Here is a 21732-nt window from a genome sequence, read left to right as displayed (position 1 = left end):
TGTCACTGATTCACCCCCCCCCTCTCAATGCTTTTCGAGTCCATAAAACTCAATCTCAAGAGCATAATAGTAAGGTGTTACAAAACCTCATTTGTAACAAGGTGCATAATTTCTTTTTATGTACATTTTCTTTGTAATTCCCTGAGTGGGTTCTCATAGCAGGGGTAGGTGCTCCTTTGAGTTGGTGCTCATAAAACTAGGGTTTAGTGACCATAAACTTTAGGGGTTGGTTCCCTAGACATTGTAATCAATTTTTATTGTGAGGTCAAATTGGAGCAGTGGACTTAAGCAACTATTTGTAAGGAAACTTGCAGTCATCTTTATGACATTTTTCTACATAACCCATTTAATATTTCAATCAAATCAACACATAGAAGCCATATGTAAATAATAGACAACATACCCATGAAAATGTGACACAAGATGTATCTTGGGAAAACCCTCATGAGGGAGAAACCAAGCCTCCAATGTTATACTAAAAATGTGGTATATAAGAAGGCATACACATATAATGAGACAATAAAAACATAATGGAAAGCTTAATTGAAAACTAGATTAAAAATGCAAACCATAAGCCTTCCTTGAAATGTCCCATTTTCCTCTATTCTTGACAACCTTGAAGGTGTTGGATTGGGTGGCTCTAAGCGGAGAAATGACCTCCAAAGTGGTAACTCAAGAGTTGAGTAGCTATCTGATCATGATTGATTATGAAAATGATATGAAATGCATGATCTAAGAAACTAGATTAACATGCTATGATTAATCCAAAATCTAATTACTAGATAATTGAAATGAAAATTGCCTATATTAATGATGCTAAAACTATGAATGCAAGGGATCCTTATTTCTCCAAAATGGGGGATAGTTATAGGAATTCTAAGGTCAAAGCTGACGTGGCAGGAATTGACGGTCCAGATCTGATTTGAAGATATCAAGGGCCAAGATTGAGGAAGTTGGAGAAGAGGTTGGAGGAAGGGACACTTGTCATCTCTATGGTGACAAGTGTCAAGGAGCCTTGCTCATTAGAGGGCAAGTGTCCAAGGGAGGAGACATGTGGCAAAAGTGCCATGTGTCTCAAGGGGGGAATATCCACACCATAAGAGGTTAGGATAAGGAGGTTAGGATGTGCAAGATACGATAGGGTTAGTTAAACCCAGGGTTAGGTGGAATGCGTTAGGTTAGGTGGTTAAAAGTTAGGAGCCATGTGCTCATTTGAATTTAGAAATTCAAATAATTTGGAAAATGATAATTAATCTCAACAAACTTGAGTTTGTTAATTTTAATTAGGGATTAGAAGAATTGATTTATATGGGGGGGAATTAATTAATTTAGAATTAATTAATCAAAGGGGGATATGAAATGAACTATATAAATAAATCATGTATATTTATTTACTAGTAGATGAATAGAGAAATTAATCAAATTGCTTATGAATTCAATTAATTGGGAAGGGGGATTAATCAAATAACTACATATTTAATTAACTATCTTTAGACCATTTTTAGGTGTATACATCCAAAAGCATCATCCACCATGTATTATCAACAACGCGTCCATTACAATACAACTATGGAAAGCCTTCAAAAACCCAGCCATAACCAAGTACTCCATGTGACCAAGCATGAATCTACACATCCCATGCCATGCTTCCTCCTTCACAAATTCTAACCTGGCTAACTAACCAACCTAAACAACTACCCTTTTGGTTTCTTTTATAAACACAAGCAACCACAAAACCACCAAGTGGTATTACATCAAACCATGTGACAATAAAATATAATATTTTTCTACCTACCCTTGACTCGCATTTAATATTGGGTAGTTCATCACAATTACATTCCCTAATATTAAATAAATACAATATAATAATACCAATGTGTCAAAACAACTCATCAAGTGGTTACAAGAATATTCCAAGGGAATCTCTACATGTTGCACGTCCATCTAGGTGCTCCTAGGTGCAACAATACAATATGATATTACAATATAATTCCATGTCCACCTTACATAATAATAAAATAATACAATAATGAAACACTATTATGCAAGGTGTACAATGCCATTTTCCCAATACTGTTCTCACCGAGGTTTTTTCCACATTGGGTTTTCCACGTACATTTTGTGTTATGGGCTTGTATTTAATGTTTGTGTGTTAAAATGTGTTTAATATCTCTACTCATAGTTTGATGATTAATTTTATTAAAGACTAGATCATTTAGAAGTAAGAGTTTTTTTATTACTATTGATTCACCCCCCCTCTCAATGGTCCACTGTGTTCCTTCAATTGGTATCAGAGCACTAGGTTCTCTGGCTTGGGTAGATTTTGGTGTATGAACACAATGGTGATGTATGAGTCATCCTCTATTGTTATACCAAAGTTTGATGGTACAAACTATGTCATCTATAGTTCTAGAATGGATGTCTATTTGTCCTCCTTAGGTTATGATGTCTAGATGTCAGTCAAGAATGGTTACACTATCCCTGTTGCTCCTCCTACTAAACTTGAAGCTAAAAGAGAATATGAATGCAATGCTGAAGCTAAGAAGGTTATACTCAGCAAGATATCTGATACAATGCCTTCAAAGGTTAAGAAATGTAAATCTACAAAGAATCTATGGGATAGACTAAAGAAAATCTATGGAGAGGAGCCTACCACTATTGGATCAGACTATGGAATGAAGAAGAATAAAGGTGCAAAAAAATGTACAAATGATAAGAAAAGATCAGACTATAGCTGCAATGAAGATGAAAAGGAAGCCAAACTACTCATGGCACAAGAGGTCCAAAGTGAGAATAAAACATCAAAGAGTGATAATAAAACTTAATCTAGGATGCAAGATGTATTTGGATGTGATGATGAAGAAGAAGAGGAAGTTGAAGCTGAAGTAGACCTTTAAGGTGAACTTATTTGTGCACTTGAAGAACTCAGAAAGGTGAGAAAAGAAAGAAAATAATTTAAGTATGTTGTTGCTGAAGAACAAGACAAATTGAATAAATACCTTGAGGAGTCTGAGCAAAACATTTCTGATCTGAGAACACAATTGGATGAAACTAAAATAATGTATGAGGTGATAAAATCATATTTGGAGAATAAGGAGGAGTATCAAAAAATGGAGGAAGAAGTAGTGAATCTCATAAAGGAAATTGAAAAGTGTAAAGATGAACTCAAGGTGAGAATCAAATATGAGGGTAGCACTGAGGCTTTGGATAAAATGTTGAGTAATAAAAAGCACTCCAAGGATACTGAAGGTGTTGTATATGATGTTGGTCAATGTTCTACCAACAAGGATTCCTCCATGAAAGAAATACATTTGGTCTCTTCAAGTGAAAATGGTAGTAGACAAACTTTCACAGTCAGGAATGCTCCAAGGAAGAAGATTGATTTAACTACCACTGTTGAAAGTAAAAAGACACAGGTCACTGCTACATGGAAGAATGATGATGATCCAAAAGGAAAAGGTAAGTTGATTGATAATGGGTTCAATAAAGTTAAAGACACAAGGAAGAGCTCTAGAAGACCAAGAAATATTGCTCACAAGACCAAACAAGTTTGGAGACAAAAGGGACCAGATGAAAGAATTGATGCAAACTTTCAGCCCAAGATCAATCATCGAGGAAGAAGAAACGACACAAACAAGTCTACACAATCTCCACATACATGGAAAAATAAATTTGTAAGTTACAATTCTTGTTTCTCCAACTATTGTTATTCATGCAAAGTTTATGGTAATAGAGCAAGTGAGTGTAGATAATTTTCTATGAAAGGTCAAGATACTGCCTTCAGAAATACAAATGCAATTTGTCAAAAATGTGGTGCATATTGACATAGTATGTCAAGTTGGAGACACATGCATAGATCTGCTCTCATCTATGATAGGAAGAGTCCATTTGTTGTTCAAAGAAATGTAAATGTTGTATGTCATAACTGTAACAAAGTTGGTCATAGGAATTATGAATGTAAAAGAAAATCATTCTAGTATGGTAGCACCTCCACTTTCTCTTCCAAGAGAAATGCAAGACATAACCACTATAGGTAGCATGAGAGAGTGGGTAGAAGTAATGTAAGACATAGATATACATGGAAAAAAAATAGAAGGGTTTTAGGTATGTCAATAAGTTACTTTGTTCCATCTGTTGGTTACAAAGGTATGGTTTGGAAAGGGAGATCAAGCCAATTTGATTGATACCCCTCTACCTCCTTGTTTGGTATGAACGTAGTATGCTATAGCTGCAACAACTTTGGCCATACTATAAAATATTGTAGATCAAGGGTGGTCAATCAAAGAAAGATATTCAATGCTACTCCAAATGTTGCAAATGAGAGATAGAGGGAGATTAAGCAAATTTGGAGGAGAAAGTGTAGTCGAGGAGGTAAGAATGACAAGAATGTATTCATGAGCAGGCATTATGCATTCCATGTACAAGTGGCATCTCCTAAAGCTTAAGAAAATGCAGGATCCTAGGGGGAGCAACAAATTGATCACATCATTCACCCCCAAAATTTTAAAAAGGGCTAGTGTATGGACAGGGTGTTGCAATTATGAGGAAGACCAGCTCTAAGAAGAAGACATGGAGGAAGAAGATGAGATGGTAGATCTCATAATTGATGACTGAGCCAGCTCAATGGTTTGTAAATTTTCTATAGTTGTTTGAGTTATAGAAGTTTATGCCTTGATAGCACATCAAACTTTAACATTGTTGGTATATTGACTTTTGTGGAATGGTATCTATTTGTGGTTGCACACTCACATATATAAAATTGAGCATGGCAGCAAGTGCAGAATTTTATTAGAAGGAAAATCTAAATGTGAAGACAATCTATATTAAGAGGTTATAGATGACTATAGCAAGTAAAATATTGTAGAAGGCATGAAGAACAAAGAAGTAGTGTTGAGAGTACATACATAACAAGGTGAATGTGTATTCCAGTGGATAGCTTAGCAATAAGATAGATGGAAGAAAGTAGAATAGTTGGAGTGTACTGGTTTTGGTTCTCGAGGGGAGATAAGTGATTTTTATAAGCAGTATTGGCACTACTTTTATATTGTAATAATGGTTCATCTAGCATGCAGGCAATAGAGGTCTACACAAACATATTGATTATACTCGAGCACTGAAAATAAATCAAATGGAGAGAAGTGTTTCTGTTAGATAGTACAAGTTTGTTGTAGAATGAATATTTTCTAGTAGAATATATGGCCTAAGGGGGAGCTTATTGATATTCATGGTTGGAAGTCATTTTAAAAATCAGATGAATTTTTATAGGCACCTATCCCCTTTTCCATTATTGTCAAAGGGGGATAGTGATGAGTGGTGTTGACATCAATGCCAAAGGGGGAGATTGTTGGCATTGAAGTTGGCATTGATGTCAACATGTGTCTGTACAGGTGCAGATAGTTGAAGAGATGAGATGTAGACAAAATAGATTGAAGATGTGCCAAGAGTGATGGATTCATGTGTTGTGAAGAAGTGAATTATTGTTTTGAGTTGGCCTCATGTGTCTTTAGATCCATCAGGTTTGATTGATCTTGTTGTAGATTGAAAAATGTTGAAAAACTCTTATTTCAGCAATTTTTGGCAAAACTCCTTTACTGTCTTGGCGACATTGTTTGGATTTTAGTGTAACCTCTTCTTTCGGTGTGACTTGGTGTTTTAGTGAATGATTTTTCACCTCTTATTGACCTCTTTGTGTTATACCAATATGGTGGGACCTTGTGGTGAAAATCCTCTTATCGGCCTATCGCATCCAAATGGAAAAGTAGAAGGTGTTTTGTTTTCATGACGAGTTCCGACCAGCCTCTGACCCCTGATAGTGGGCCCACCTTGTTTGAGCCTCAGATGATATCCACTTGGTAGTTGTTGATTGGTCCACCCAGGTTGTGATGTGTTCATGTGGGGGCTAGCCAAGTCAATTATTGACATATCATGTCTAATTAGAAAAGTGGAAGTTGTTCTTAGTTTTGATTCTTGGTCAACTTCTAATCTCTAATAGCCAAGTCCATGATTGTCTGAGTGTCTGTAGATATCCTACTAGATATCTCTAATTGATTCACTTGGTAATGATGTGTTATGTGGGGCTCTGTGATGAGAAGCCTCTTGTCACATGATCGCGTCCAACTGGAAAAATTGAAGTCATTTTGTTCTTACTTCTGATTTTTGGTTGATATTCGACCTCTGATAGTCAAGTCCACTTTGTTTTAAGTATCTGCAGATATCTAGTTGGCTTGTATTTATTGGTTCATGTAGATGAAGTGTTCGAATGGGGCCCATGGTGAAAGGCTAAAGGTTTGGGTGAGACATGTAATTTGTCACATCAATATACGATTGACCATGTGAAGAGGTAAAGGCATCCAGTTGGCGATAGTTGAATGGTCCACGTTGGTGATGTCATGTTCTTGGGGGACCCAAGTGCCAAGTAGGAAGGTGAGGTAGCGGAGTTAGCCTTAACTAGCTCCTTGTTCTAATCATGCAATTGCATGCCTATGCAAGCTGTTGATCTGGTCAAAGATGTGGCTCATTTATGTGGGGCCCGTGGCAGTGTTGCGACATTAACCTCCTTGTGCAAGTTCATCTAATCATGCAATCGCACGATGATCTCGACCATCCATTTTGAGGTGACAAAAAGAAATAAAGAGTAAAATAACAATAACTGTCAGTCTCCCCACCAAACCACAACATGATGCATTTTGGGGAATCTTGTTGAGACATCTTGATTTGTCCATGCAAGTGGTTATGTGTTCCTGTAGGACCCACTTTTTAGAATGCTCTTGGGATCTACGTGGAAGATACACATTGGTCCTAGTCTGTGAATGATGTGTCTGTGTGGGGCCCTTGTGTTGTGTGGCAGCAAAAAGGTTTTTCACCAAGACCTTCCCTTTTGACAAGATCTCTCTTCCCTTTGGTGACTCTTTGTTGCTACACCGAAATACCTTCACTTTAGTATGATAACAAAACTATCTTAATGGCAAGGATTCCTTTTGGTGTAAGTTGTTCTATCGGTATAACTATAATTACCTCTTGTCAGCTAGTGGGAGCTATAGTGATATGCTTTTTTTTTTGTTGTGATACACTCAAAGTCTTAGCGAGATGAGTTCAAGTGCAGAAATTGACCAACAAACATGGTTTTATCCTTTCCAATGCATGTCGATATACATGTGGTTCATGTGGACAATGGACTTAGGTTGACTCGATGATCTAGACAACTAATGAGGATATTTTGATGACATAGTGCATGCCAAAAAACACAAAGATCTACGTGTCAATTGGCCAACGTAGTCTAAGTGACTTGGATGATGCTTATGAAGACAAGTGGCTTCTAGGTGGTCGAAGGATGAATTGTATATGGAAAAGTTGGTGATTATGGAGTTTGTACATTAAAATGAGGTGGTTGTCGAGCAAACCAGTGCAGGAGGATAGAGAATATAGGTGAATCTATTGCACATAGGTGTGTGGATCGAGAGGATTTTTAGGAAGATCTGTTAGAAAGATAGAGATTGTTGGATATCAAATTCGACAAGAAAATTGATTGCTAAATATAGGAATTCAAACATAGAGACAATCAAAAGATAGAAAGATGCAATTAATGATGCCAGCTATGAAGAGAAGAGAAAATTCGATAAGCATGTAGCTATGATCTTTTTAGAATGTTTTTAAATTAAATTTTTGGAGGGAAAATTATGAAGACTGAATGAGAGGCGGTTGATAAGTTTGGATAGCTATGATAAGATTTTATTGTTGTGGTAGATGAGGCAAATGAGCCCAAAAAAGAGAGAAAATTGTTGGTGACCAAAACAATGACTAGCATTTAGGTGTGAAAAAAGAAAAGGTGGTTTTCAATAGCTATAAGGAGGTGTAGAGAAAAACTTGAGAGCAGTGAGCAGACGGAAATATATAGAGGCAAAGATTAGAGAGCTGAGAGTAGAGAGTAGAGAATAAGAGTAGACATAGACAGAAAGCAGAAGGCTGAGATTGAGACCTAAGAACAGAGATCTAAAAAGAGTCAAATCAATCTCAAGAGCAGAATAGTAAGGTGTTACAAAACCTCATTTGTAACAAGGTGCATAATTTGTGTTTTAAATACATGTTCTTTGTAGTTCTCTAAGTGGGTGCTTAGAGAAGGGGTAGGTGCTCCTTGGTTTGGTGCCCTAAACATTGTAATTAGTTTCTCTTGTGAAGTTGGATTGGAGCAGTAAACTCCAACAACTATTCTCATTGAGGTTTTCACCAACATTGGGTTTTCCTCGTACATTTTGTGTTATGGGGTTGCATTTTATGTGTGTGTTAAAATGTGTTTAATATCTCCGCTCATAGTTTTATGATTACTATTATTAAAGCCTATATTATTTAGAAGTAAAAGTTTTTAATTACAACTGATTCACTACCCCCCTCTCAATGGTCCATTGTATTCCTTCAAGGAGAAGAAAATTATTAGTCTATTATTTTCTCTCTATAGATGCATCTCATGCACACTCTTTGATTACACATCATGGCCTACACTGAATCATTCCTATATGCATAATACAAACTAGTGTAGGAGGATAGAGAATGCAGGTGAATCTGTTGCACACGGGTGTGGAGATTAGTTCAACACAGGTTGTTAGAGATTTGCCCAAAATTGTCAAGCCTCATAATCTAGTATGTAGAGAATGTCAAATGGGTAAGCAAGTCAGAATTTATTTTAGAAGCATACATGATAAATCTAATGAAATTCTTGATCTTATTCAAATTGATCTGTGTGGACCAACAAGGACTAAAAGTTTTCAAGGTGGCATATACTTTATGTTACTTGTTGATGATTATTCTAGAATGATGGTAGAATTTTTGAAAGAAAAATTTGAAGCTTTTGAGAAATTCAAAATATTTAAAGCTATGGTTGAGACTGAGACAGGACTGAAGATAAAGTGTTTGAGATCAGATCAAGGCGGTGAGTTTACATCTAGTGAATTTAACAACTTTTGTGAGAAGAATGGAATTCGAAGACAACTTTCTGCACCTAGAACTCCACAATATAATGGATTGGTGGAAAGGAAGAACATAACCATATTGGATGCAACCAAGACTATGATGACATAAGATAAATTGTCTGATATTTATTGGAGGGAAGCTGTCAATACAACTATATACAAATTCAAAAGAGTACACATAAAAGGTGATATCGATAACATACTCCTACTATCAGATATTTCAAAAATTTTGGAAGTAAATGTTACATTAGAAGAGATGATGCATTGGGAAAATTTGATCCTAGAAGTGATGGAGGAATATTTTTCAAGGGTTATTCTACCAAGAGCAAAGCATATAGATGTTATAACAAAATATTGAATAGGATAGCAGAGAGCATGAATGTCAAGATGGATGAACATGGCAGTAATCAGATCAGATCATATGACTATGCATCGGAAGATGAATTTCTCAGACCTAAACTAGCAATGCATAAAGCTGCTCAGAACAGTGAACTTGTCACTCTGAAAACATCATAAAACTCAAATGTGCTAGAGGAACAATAGAAAGAGTCAGTAAATCAAGAAAATTCAAAGACTCTCAGGTATGTGAAACGAAATCATTCTTAAGATCAAATCATTGGAGATAAAAGCAAAGGTGTGATGACTAGGAGAAGGCTATCTATTGAAGAGGTATGTTTCATTTCTCAAATTGAACTAGAATCATTTATTGAAGAAAGTGATGAAAATTGGATAAAGGAAATGGAAGAAGAATTAGATCGGATTGAAAAGAATAAGACATGGGAGCTAGTTCCTAGACCTAAAGACAAAAGATTATTGGAACTAAATGGGTTTACAAAAATAAATTGAATGAGGAAGGTCAAATTGTGAGGAATAAGGCTAGATTGGTTTTCAAAGTTTATTCACTAGAAGAAGAAGTTGATTATGGTGAGATTTGTGCCTCGGTTGCAAGAATTGAAGCGGTAAGACTTTTTCTTACTTATGTTGCACAAAAGAACTACAAGGTATTTCAGATGGATGTCAAATTCACATTTTTGAATGGATATCTTGAAGAGGAAGTCTACATTGAGAAACCTGATGGATTTTCTTTATCAAAAGATAAGGACATGGTTTGCAAATTGAAGAAAGCTTTATATGGACTAAAACAAGCCCCTAGGGCATGGTATGCTAGATTTGACAAATTTATTTCTAAGCTTGGTTTTAGTAAAGGTAATGTTGATAGTAACCTATATTACAAAATTGAGCATGATGACATACTGATCATTGAAGTCTTTGTGGATGATATCATTTTTGGAGGAGAAGATAATCTATGCATGAAATTTGCTGATGATATGAAGAATGAATTTGAAATGTCTATGATTGGTGAGATAAATTTTCTTAGGTTTGCAGAATACCCAGACTGATAAAGATATTTTCATTTGTCAAACTAAGTATGTGAAGGATTTACTTAAGAAATTTGTACTTGATAATTCCAAACATGTCGGTACTCCTATGATAACTTGTTGCAAATTGTCAAAGGATGATGAATCCCCTAAAGTGAATCCAAGTAGATACAAATCAATTATTGTTGGACTGTTGTACTTAACTCAAACTAGACCAGATATTATGAATTTTGTTTGTATTGCTTCTAGATTTTATTCAGATCCTAGAGAAACTCGTGATATTATTGTTAAAAGAATATTCAAGTATTTGGCAGGAACAACAGACCTTGGGTTATGGTATCCAAAGAATGATGACTTCAAATTATGTGCATATATAGATTTTGATTGGGTAGGAGATGTGGATGACAGGAAGAGCACTCCCAATAGTGCATTCTTTCTTGGGAAGAATTTGGTTTCATGGCTTAGCAAGAAACAATCATGTACTTCATTATCTACTGCTGAAGCGGAATATGTAGCTGCTGCTACCAACTGTACTCAGATTTTATGGATTAAAAAAATGTTAAAAGATATAAGGGTAAGTTATGGTGAGCCTATTGTTATTCACTATGATAATATTGTTAGGATAATTGGTGGACAACTAAGAGTGGGGGGGGTTAATTAGTTGTCAACAAATTATATTAATCAAACCACTTTATAACCTTTAAATGGAGCACATAAATATTCAATATTGAAATAATAGAAATAGATACTGGTAAGCAATAAAACTTAAGAATGAAATAGAGAATTAACACAATGCAACCACAGTGGGAAGCCTACCCACAGTCAGATGATACTTCTGCAGAAAGTATGTGATACAATGAGGGGCCTGCACATGCAGGAAGGCACACTTCCTAGAGTGTACTTCTCATTACAAAAGAGTCTCATTGACTACAAAGAGGTTATAACCACCTCAAGAAAATTGGACAACAATCCGAAAGAATGAACTACCAGAGATAACATCAACCACGTCTGATTACACTCTTGGTTAAGCTCAATACTGGAGGCCTTTGACCTCTTACTTAAACCCAATTCGATCACCTATGATTTCTCAAATCTCCTTTGCATATGATATTACATTCCATGACCATGACACACTTTATTCCCATACCCATGATCTACAATGAGATCTTACATCAATTTATACAAACCCTAAGGCCTAAACCAATTAGGTCGGCCACCTAAAAGATATTACAATAAGATCATTACATATATCCATATTATAATGATATGCCATGTCGTCTTTAGACCAAAACAACAATAACCAATCCATAGAACATCCCGATAACATGTAGAGAACATGTTAACATGATACCAGTCTATAACCTAGATAGGTATTGGACCTAATCAGGGTCCACCGCGCCAAGCGATGTCTCCAATCAATTGAGGCTTGATCAAGGATCACCTTCTGCATCTTGAATTCCATCTAGAGGCCGCACCAACACCACTTAGCATTTTGTCAAGGTTTCTCAGTGAAAGCTCTGCCGATTAAACATTAAACCCTTACCGGTAACATAAGATATTGTACCGGTAACCAAAACCTGTCTATTGGTAACCAACCAAAATAGCTAGTGTTGACATCATTGACAAAACATCAATGCAACACATAATCAATTCATCCATATTGCCAACAATCTCCCCCTTTGGCATTGATGGCAACACTAGATGTGAAAAAATATCTAAGTACCAAGAAATGCCAAACAAGTCTCCCCCTGTGGAAGACAACCAACAATCTCCTAAATATCAATAACTCCCCCCTGTGAATAATATCTTTGTAAAGTTTTGAATTTATTTTTCACATCACTATCTCTCTCCCCTTTGACATCAATGCCAGAAATCTGACAAAAATATCAAAGCATGAATGTAAGCCTCTGAATCTCAAAGTTGACTACTCCCCCTAAGCAGTAGCACCACTACATCAACTCGGAGCAAAGGATAAAGTTGATGATGCATGCTGGACTGATGGTCTACTCCATCAATTAAGTTTCTACCGGGGGGGGTACATACCCCTAATTTGTCTCTCAAATACTCAAATGATTCCTTAGACAATGGTTTAGTGACTATATTTGCAATCTTCTCTTTAGTGGTCACATAAACCAGTTTGACTTCCCTTTCTTCCACCTTGTCCTTCAGAAAGTTGTATTTTATTGATATGTGTTTAGTCTTAAAGTGAAATACCAGATTCTTAGACATGTCAATAGCTATAGAGTTATCACAGTAGATAACTACCAGTTCACTACAATTTACCTTGATATCCTTCAATATTTGCTTCACAAGACTTGAGTGCGATTAGTTGCTGCTGCAACATATTCAGCTTCTACAGTAGATAAAGAAATGCATGATTATTTTTTGGTGATCCATGAAACCAATTTCTTTCCAAGAAAGAAAGCTCCACTAGAAGTGCTCTTCCTGTCATCAATATCTCCTGGCCAATCTGAATCTGTATATGCACATAAAGTGAATTTGTCATCTCTAGAATACCATAAGCCATATTTTGTTGTTCCTTGCAAATATAGAAATATCCTCTTTACAACACATTCATGATTTTCTTTAAGATTACTTTGATATATTGAAACAACACTTACTGCATTTGTTGGCAATATAGTATTATAACAGACAATGAAGGATTGTTGACATTTCAATAAGGATATTGAGAAGGTTGTTGATGATTATGGATATAACTGATTAAGGATGTTTACTATCTTGATATTATTATTTTGTCATTGATGTCAAGAAATTGATTTTCTAATTCAGTATGATGTTGCCATATCTTGAGAAGTATGATTTGAAGAATATAAAGATGTCGATAAAAGACACAGGAAAGATTATGATGAATAAGAGGATGAATAAGGTATTCAATGGGCAACTATTACCGAGTCAGATAACGATGAGATCATGATGTTTAGCTTGTTTTAACATCATACATATGTTGTAAATTGTAAGGTTAATACTATACTATGTTATCAAGAAAAGAACCTAGTCGGTAAACCCTAAGGTTATCACTATCAGTTAATGAAGGCGGAATGTCTACTGAGTAAATTTTAGTATTTACCGAGTTATAACCGAGTTGTAACCGAGCTATAATAGAATGTGTAGTCACATAAATCTGTCCACTTAATTAAATGAATACTTAGTATTTATTTAATTATTTAACCATCAATTAATAATTAATTAAATTAATATTTAATTAATTCATCTTAACCCTCTTCTCCTATTAATTAAATAAATTATTCAATTTATTTGATTTAATTCACTTAACCAAATTCATACCATTAATTAAATAAATAAATCATATTTGTTTAATTAAATCTTCTCTCACATTTAAATAAATTAATATTTATTTAAATCCCCCAAAATCCCACCTCTCACATTTAAATAAATTAATATTTATTTAAATCCCCCAAAATCCCACCTCTCACATTTAAATAAATTAACATTTATTTAAATCACCTTTATCCTCCACCCACTTGTATTTTCCTACAAATGCAAATTGCACAATTATTTTAAATAAATAATTTATTTAAATCACCTTTATCCTCCACCCACTTGTATTTTCCTACAAAAGCAAGTTGCACAACTATTTTAAATAAATTATTTATTTAAAATCCTATTTATCCTCACCCACTTGAAACCTTTAATGGTTTCCCTTAAAGTATTCAAACTTGATGGCTTTAAAGTCTTCAAACTTGATGGCTTCCTTCTATAGTCTTCTTAAGACTTTAATGGTTTTCCTTAAAGTCTTCAAGCCTTTAATGGTTTCCCTCAAAGTCTTCAAGCATTTTAATGCTTTATCTTCATTTTTCTCATTTAAATAAATTAATATTTATTTGAATATTTATCCAAATGCAAATTACACCATTTAATTGAAATAAATGATTTTATTTTAATTGAAAATACCAAAATTTCTCCCACTTGCATTTTCCTACAAAATCCACTTGCATGCCTAAACCCCTTCTAGAATTTTCTAATCACTTCTAAATAACCAAACCCCTTCTCTAAACTTTGTCACATTCCTAAGCAAAAGGGAAGTCACTTCTCAAACCCTCAAAGTCTTTGATAACCATTAAAGGCTTTCAACCTTCAACCACTAAATGGCTCAAAGTCTTTGATAACCATTGAAGGCTTTCAACCTTCAACCACTTAATCCCCAAAGTCTGCAATAACCATTAATGGTTACCTCAAACCCTCCCACATGGTTAAAACATTTGTTTTGACTCAACCTCTACCCAACCCAAAGGTCTCATCAGGCCATTAATGCTTTGACCATGATTATCTCTTAATCATTTGCACAAAGGTTTATCCTTGCATTAACTCCTAATCCAGTGGGTAATCCTAATTTAGGCTTGACCCTTACCTTCTAGATAACCATGAGGTCTCCTTAGGCATTTAATGCCTCCAACCTCTTCTCTCAACCCAATCTTATGTTGACACTCGTCACCATTTCATTGGTGCAAATTGTGCACATGGATCCCCAACTTTCAAGCTTGACCCTTGATTAAACCTTTCAATCCTGGCCATCCATTGCTCCATTTTTCCTATAAATAGAGCCCATTCCTTCATAATCCAGATCCTGAAAACTTGTATGCATTTAGGCTATAGACATTTTTAGAGAGCATTTAGCATAGCATAACTAAAATCTTGTCTTTTTTGTTAAAATATATCATTTTAGCATCAATAGCATAGTATTTAGCTTTTCATTTCATATTTGAAGCTTAATATTAAATCTCAATCCTCCATAAGCATCCATAGTGCGAAAAGCTGCTGAGAGCTACACTATTTTGGAACTTGGAGAGGAGAGGAACAAGGGAGAAGGAACTAAGAGTATGTTAGGAGGTATTTGGAGATGCCTCATCGTGTTTGCTTTGATAGTTAAATATGTTTGCATGCTTGTAGTCTCTCTTTTGGTATGCCTTTTAGATTAGTTTTCGATTGACTAACACTAATGTTTTGTGTGTTTTTGTGTTATTTGATCATAGACTAATCTTGTGCCATTTAGGAGGGCATCAGAATGCATTAAATGTTTACATGCGTTATTTAATGAAGGAAGATGATGAGCTGGAACTGATTAAATGATTGGTATGCCGTAAATATAGTTTGTTAATGAATCTATGGCAAAGGAAGATCGGCATGAAGATCTATAGCACAAATTGAACCGCAATACCCTAGCACAAGTTCCAAGAAATATATGCAAGTTCCTAGGCATGGTAAAATGTTTTCAGATCAAAATATGCGTTGAACCTGGACAAGATTGAAGATCTGATGGCTATGTTTGATCATGGGAAATGTGATCAAGGAGATTAAGTGGTTATCTAATTGTTTATAAATAGGAAACTATTGATAAACAATGTATGCAAGCAAGTGTATGCACAGGGATGCTACATAGTGATTACCGAGCACAGAAGCTTGAAGACCTGTTTGAATAATAGAGTATAGAAGCCCAGCAGATGGACAAGATTAGTTCTATGTCTAGATTGTATTGAACAAATAAGAATCTGCTTTAGCATTTTAGATGTGAAGTTGCAGATAGATTTTATTACTGTTATTTTGTGAAAGTGATAGAAAATCTCTTAACCGAGTGGACTTAACAATCTTATTTGTAAAACCCTCTAGCAAGGTGACATTCTGATTGAGTGTTTGAAATCCTTTAACAAGGTCACTTCTAACAAGGTGAAGATCCTAACAAATCTGAGGGAAATCCCTTAACCGGGTCACATCTAGCAATGTGTTTGTAATATTTAACAGGATTTGTTTTTAACCGAGCATACTCTAGAAGAGTATATTTCTTAGTGGGTTTGAAATCCCACAGTGGTTTTTCCCTATTTGGGTTTCCACGTTCAATCTAGTGTTATGAGGTTTATGATGTTTATATGCTTTTGAGTTTGCATGTTTAACTATTTTGGTTATATTATTGAAGTATATGTTACCGAGGTTGAATCTGATGTTTTTATGGAAGATTAAGTTTGTATGATTCACCCTCCCCCCCCCTCTCATCTTGTTGGCTATTGGATCTATACTTACATTTAGTATCAGAACTATCAATTGGTATTAGAGATTTGGACTCTAGAAGAAAAATATAAAGGCACTTGAGTTAAAGATCCAAAGATGTATAAGAGGGATGCACCGAAGTTGAACAAGTCAAGTTTCTCTACATGGCAGAAAAGGATGAAGTTGCATCTATCAGGAGTTGGAGAATATGTTGTATACTATCTGGAGAATGATTTTGTTACACCGAGCACTTATCCATTGACTATGGAAGAGATAAAGGCAAAGCAAGAACATATTCAAGCAATGATTGAAATAACATCTGCATTGACCGACTCAGAGTTTAATGATCTAGAAGTCTGCAATGATCCAAAGGCTATGTGGGATAAGCTCATATCTGTGTATGGAGGAGATGAACATGTTCAAAGAGCAAAAGTAGATAGTCTAAGAGGACAACTTGAATCCATGAGGATGAATGAAGGTGAGAAGATAACTCAGTACAGTACAAGACTAAAGGAGATTGTCAATCAAATCAAAGGAGCAGGTGGAACTATTGAAGAAAAGGATATAACAAGTAAGTTGTTGAGAACCCTTTTAGAAGCTTATGCAATCTGAGTCTCTGCAATCAATGAATTGAGGTTTGTACCTAATATGCCAATTTCTTTAGATGCTACTATTGGCAAGCTACATGCATTTGAGTTAAGTAACTTTGATAATAGTGGATCTTCGATAAATAAAGTTGAATCTGCATTTAGTTCTTTTCATCTTGATGAATCTAATGATTTCAATGAAAGAAAGTATAAGTACTCTGAAGGAGATCACAGTGAAACAAGTGAAAGATTTCGTAAGAACATGGAAGAAGTACACAAACTGTATGAGGAAATCAGAAAGCAGGAAGAGTTTGAAGCACTATTAGCCAGAAGGTTACCGAGAGGCAAAGGTAAGTATAAAGGAAAACTACCTTTGCAATGTTTCAATTGTGATAAATAGGACACATAGCTTCTAACTGTCCTTACAAAGATTCTACTGAAAAGAGAGATTACCGAGATGACAGACAAAAAGATAATCATTACTGAGGACACTGAGACTTTAGAAGAAGAGATAGAAAGACATGCTTAATAGCCAATGAGGAATCCAATGATGATAAATCAGATGAAACTGATACAGAGGAAGTAGTTTATGTGGCTATCAAAGATGGATCAGATGAAGAAAGCTATGAAGAAAAATCCCTAATATCTCACATAAACACTAATGATTCTTGGATCATAGATAGTGGATGCTTACATCATATGACAGGAGATAAACACAAGTTTGTTATATTAGAAGATTATGATGGAGGCTATGTTAGATTTGGTAATGATGCACCATGTCCGGTGAAAGGTAAAGGATCCATAACACTTCTTGACAATGCTAAATGTAATGATGTTTATTGGGTTGAAGGTTTGAAATACAATTTGTTGAGTGTAGCACAGCTAAACAACATAGGTTACCGAATAGAATTTCAGAAAGGAATTGTCAAAGTTTATGACAAGAATGGAAAGTTAGCTGCTACCAGGACACAAACAAAAGGTAATACATTTCACCTTGACTCAACTCTTAACAAGTGTTTGTATGCAAAGAAAGATGATACCTAGTTATGGCATAAAAGGTTTTGTCATGTAAATTTTGATAATCTAATCAAAATAAGTAAGAAGCACCGAGTAAGAGGTCTACCAAGTTTTGAAAAACCTGAGAATACTATGTGTCGAGGATGCTAGATGGGTAAGATGACAAGATCAAGCTTTACAAGTAAGTCTTACACTTCTAAGGGAATTTTAGATCTTGTGCGCACTGATCTTTGTGGTCCTATGAAAGTTCAAAGTTATTATGGTGATAAATATTTCACATTATTTGTGGATGACTATTCAAGGATGATGTCAGTAATGTTTTTAAAAGATAAATCAAAAGCTTTTCAAATGTTTAAATGGTACAAGGCAAGAGTTGAAAATGAAATAGGAAGACAATTGAAATGTCTTAGATCAGATAGAGGAGGAGAGTTCACATCTGATGAATTCAACTTATTCTGCAATGATCATGGTATTAAAAGACAAGTCTCTACACCGAGAACTCCACAGCAAAATGGAATAGCTGAGAGAAGAAACAGATCTATTGTGGATTGTGCTAGAACACTGACGATTGAAAAGAAGGTGCCACAAACATTTTGGAGAGAAGCAATAAGCACAATAGTTTACACCCTGAACCAAATACAATTGAAGAAAGGTACTTTGAAGACACCATATGAAATCTGGTATGATAAGAAACCTAATGTAAATTATTTTAAAATCTTTGGAAGTACATGCTATGTTCACAAAGATGATAGAAATGGCAAGTTTGATCAGAAAAGTAAAGAAGGAACATTTCTAGGTTATTCTTCTAGAAGCAAAGCATTTAAATGTCTAATCAAATCATCTAACAAAATAGTAGAAAGTGAAAATGTGAAAATTGATGAATTTGCAAAAAGAAATGATGAAGGAAATTCCAAGGAACCAGAAGACTATGTTGAATTTGTCTATGTTCAACCGACAAGTCTTACCGAGAAGACTGTTGAGGAAAATGAAGAGAATATCCAGTTACCGAGTGATGAAGAAGATCATACAGAGCCTACCGAGCTTGCATTAGCCGAGTATGTCAGAAGACACCATGCACCAAGTTAGATTATAGGAGATAAGGATGATCCAGTGATGACAAGGAACAAATTGAGACAGAACACATGTTTGATATCTGAATTTGAACCGAGAATAGTGAAAGAGGCATTTAATAGTGAAGATTGGATAAATGCTATGACAGAAGAGATTAATCAAATCAAGAAGAATGACACATGGACACTATTCCCAAGACCGAAGGACAAAAATGTAATTGTTACAAAGTGGATTTTCAGAAACAAGCTAAATGAAAAAGGAGAGGTCATTCGAAACAAAGCAAGACTAGTCTGCAAAGGTTATGCTCAAGAAGAAGGAATTGATTATGGTGAAACTTTTGCACCTGTTGCTAGACTTGAAGGAGTAAGAACATCGTTGGCATATGTTGCTTTCAAAAACTTCAAGGTATATCAAATGGATGTCAAATCTGCATTTTTGAATGGAATTTTAGAAGAAGAAGTTTTTATTGAACAACCTAAAGGATTTGTTGAAGACAATAATAAAGATCAGGTATGTAAATTGAACAAAGCTTTATATGGTTTGAAACAAGCACCTAGAGCATGGTATGAAAGATTGCACTCTTATTTGATTAAGATTGGTTTTATAAGGACAAGTGAGAACATCAATATGTACATGAAGAATGATGAAAATGGAATACTGATCTCAGCCATATTTGTTGATGATATTATATTTTGTGGAAATGACTCTTTATGTAAGAACTTTGGAAATGAAATGAGCAAAGAATTTGAGATGTCAATAGTCGATGAGATAAAGTATTTTATAGGTTTACAGATACTGCAAATGAAAAATGAGATTTTCATTACTCAATCCAAGTACATAAAGGAAATCTTGAAGAAATTTGGAATGGAGGATTCAAAACCAGTAAGTACTCCTATGACTACCAACTGTAAATTATCAAATAATTTTGAATCTGCATCTGTTGATGAGACACTTTACCGATCCATGATTGAAAAACTACAATATGTTGTTCACAACAGACCAGACATAGCACATGCAGTAGGTATAGTTGCAAGATTCTCTGTAGATCCTAAGGAAACACACATGACAGCAATCAAAAGAATTTTTAGATACTTGAAAGGCACTGAAGATTATGGCTTAGTATATCAAAAAGGAAATGATTTTGATTTAAAAGTTTATACTGATGCTGATTGGGCAGGCAACATTGATGATAGAAAAAGCACAAGTGGAGGAGATTTGTTTTTAGGAGAAAGACTAGTGAGTTGGCTTAGAAAGAAACAAGGATGTGTTTCACAGTCAATAGCAGAAGCTGAATATGTTGCTGCAGCATTGAATTGTACCAACATTGCATGGATCAAACAACTGTTGGAAGGTATAAATGAGAAAGTTACTGAGCCAGTAACTATATTCTATGACAATACTAGTGCCATTAACATTTCAAAAAATCATGTTATGCACTCTAAGACAAAGCACATCTCTATCAAATATCATTATCTTAGAGAAGAAGCTCAAGAGAAGAAAGTGGTGTTGGAGTATGTTAGCACAAAGAAACAAATAGTAGATATCTTCACCAAGCTACTACCAAGGGACACTTTTGAATATCTCAGAAGTAAGTTAGGGGTCCTACCCCTATCTTCTACTCACTGACCGAGTTCGGTGAAAGCATCAATCCGATGACTCAATCGAATATCTTTTAGGAGTTGATGTTGCATTACACACTTTAGGACATTTTCTAAAGGTGTACAGGAAATAATACAGGAAATTATACAAGAATTGAAGACAAAATACTCTGACCGAGACTGAATTGACACATTACAGCAGGAATTCACTTCATACAGGAAGAAATTATGTTTTAGTTCTTTACTTCTTGGCATTGTTGTCAAAGGGGGAGAAAACTGAGAAAGGGAAGAAGACTGAAGATTGGAAAGAAGACTAAAAATAGGAGAAGTCTAATGTATGGGGGAGAAGTCTAATGACAGCAAGAGAGCATTTCAGCATTTTAGAATCATAGCAATTCAAATCTTTTAAGGTCAAATCAATTGGTTTTGCCATCAATGCCAAAGGGGGAGATTGTTGGCAATATAGCATTATAACAGACAATGAAGGATTGTTGACATTTCAATAAGGATATTGAGAAGGTTGTTGATGATTATGGATATAACTGATTAAGGATGTTTACTTTCTTGATATTATTATTTTGTCATTGATGTCAAGAAATTGATTTTCTAATTCAGTATGATGTTGCCATATCTTGAGAAGTATGATTTGAAGAATATAAAGATGTCGGTAAAAGACACAGGAAAGATTATGATGAATAAGAGGATGAATAAGGTATTCAATGGGCAACTATTATCGAGTTAGACAATGATGAGATCATGATTTGTAGATTGTTTTAACATCATCCATATGTTGTAAATTGTAAGGTTAATACTATACTATGTTATCAAGCAAATAACCTAGTCGGTAAACCCTAAGGTTATCACTATTGGTTAATGAAGGCGGAATGTCTACTGAGTAAATTTTAGTATTTACCAAGTTATAACCGAGTTGTAATCGAGCTATAACAAAATGCATTAAATGTTTACATGCGTTATTTAATGAAGGAAGATGATGAGCTGGAACTGATTAAATGATTGGTATGTCGTAAATATAGTTTGTTAATGAATCTATGGCAAAGGAAGATCAGCATGAAGATCTACAGTGCAGATTGAACCG

This window comes from Cryptomeria japonica, chromosome 3 (genome assembly GCF_030272615.1).
Source record: "Cryptomeria japonica chromosome 3, Sugi_1.0, whole genome shotgun sequence".
In the NCBI taxonomy this organism is placed as follows: Eukaryota; Viridiplantae; Streptophyta; class Pinopsida; order Cupressales; family Cupressaceae; genus Cryptomeria; species Cryptomeria japonica.
The sequence above is the reverse complement of the archived record's forward strand: the minus strand, read 5'-3'. Positions refer to the sequence as shown.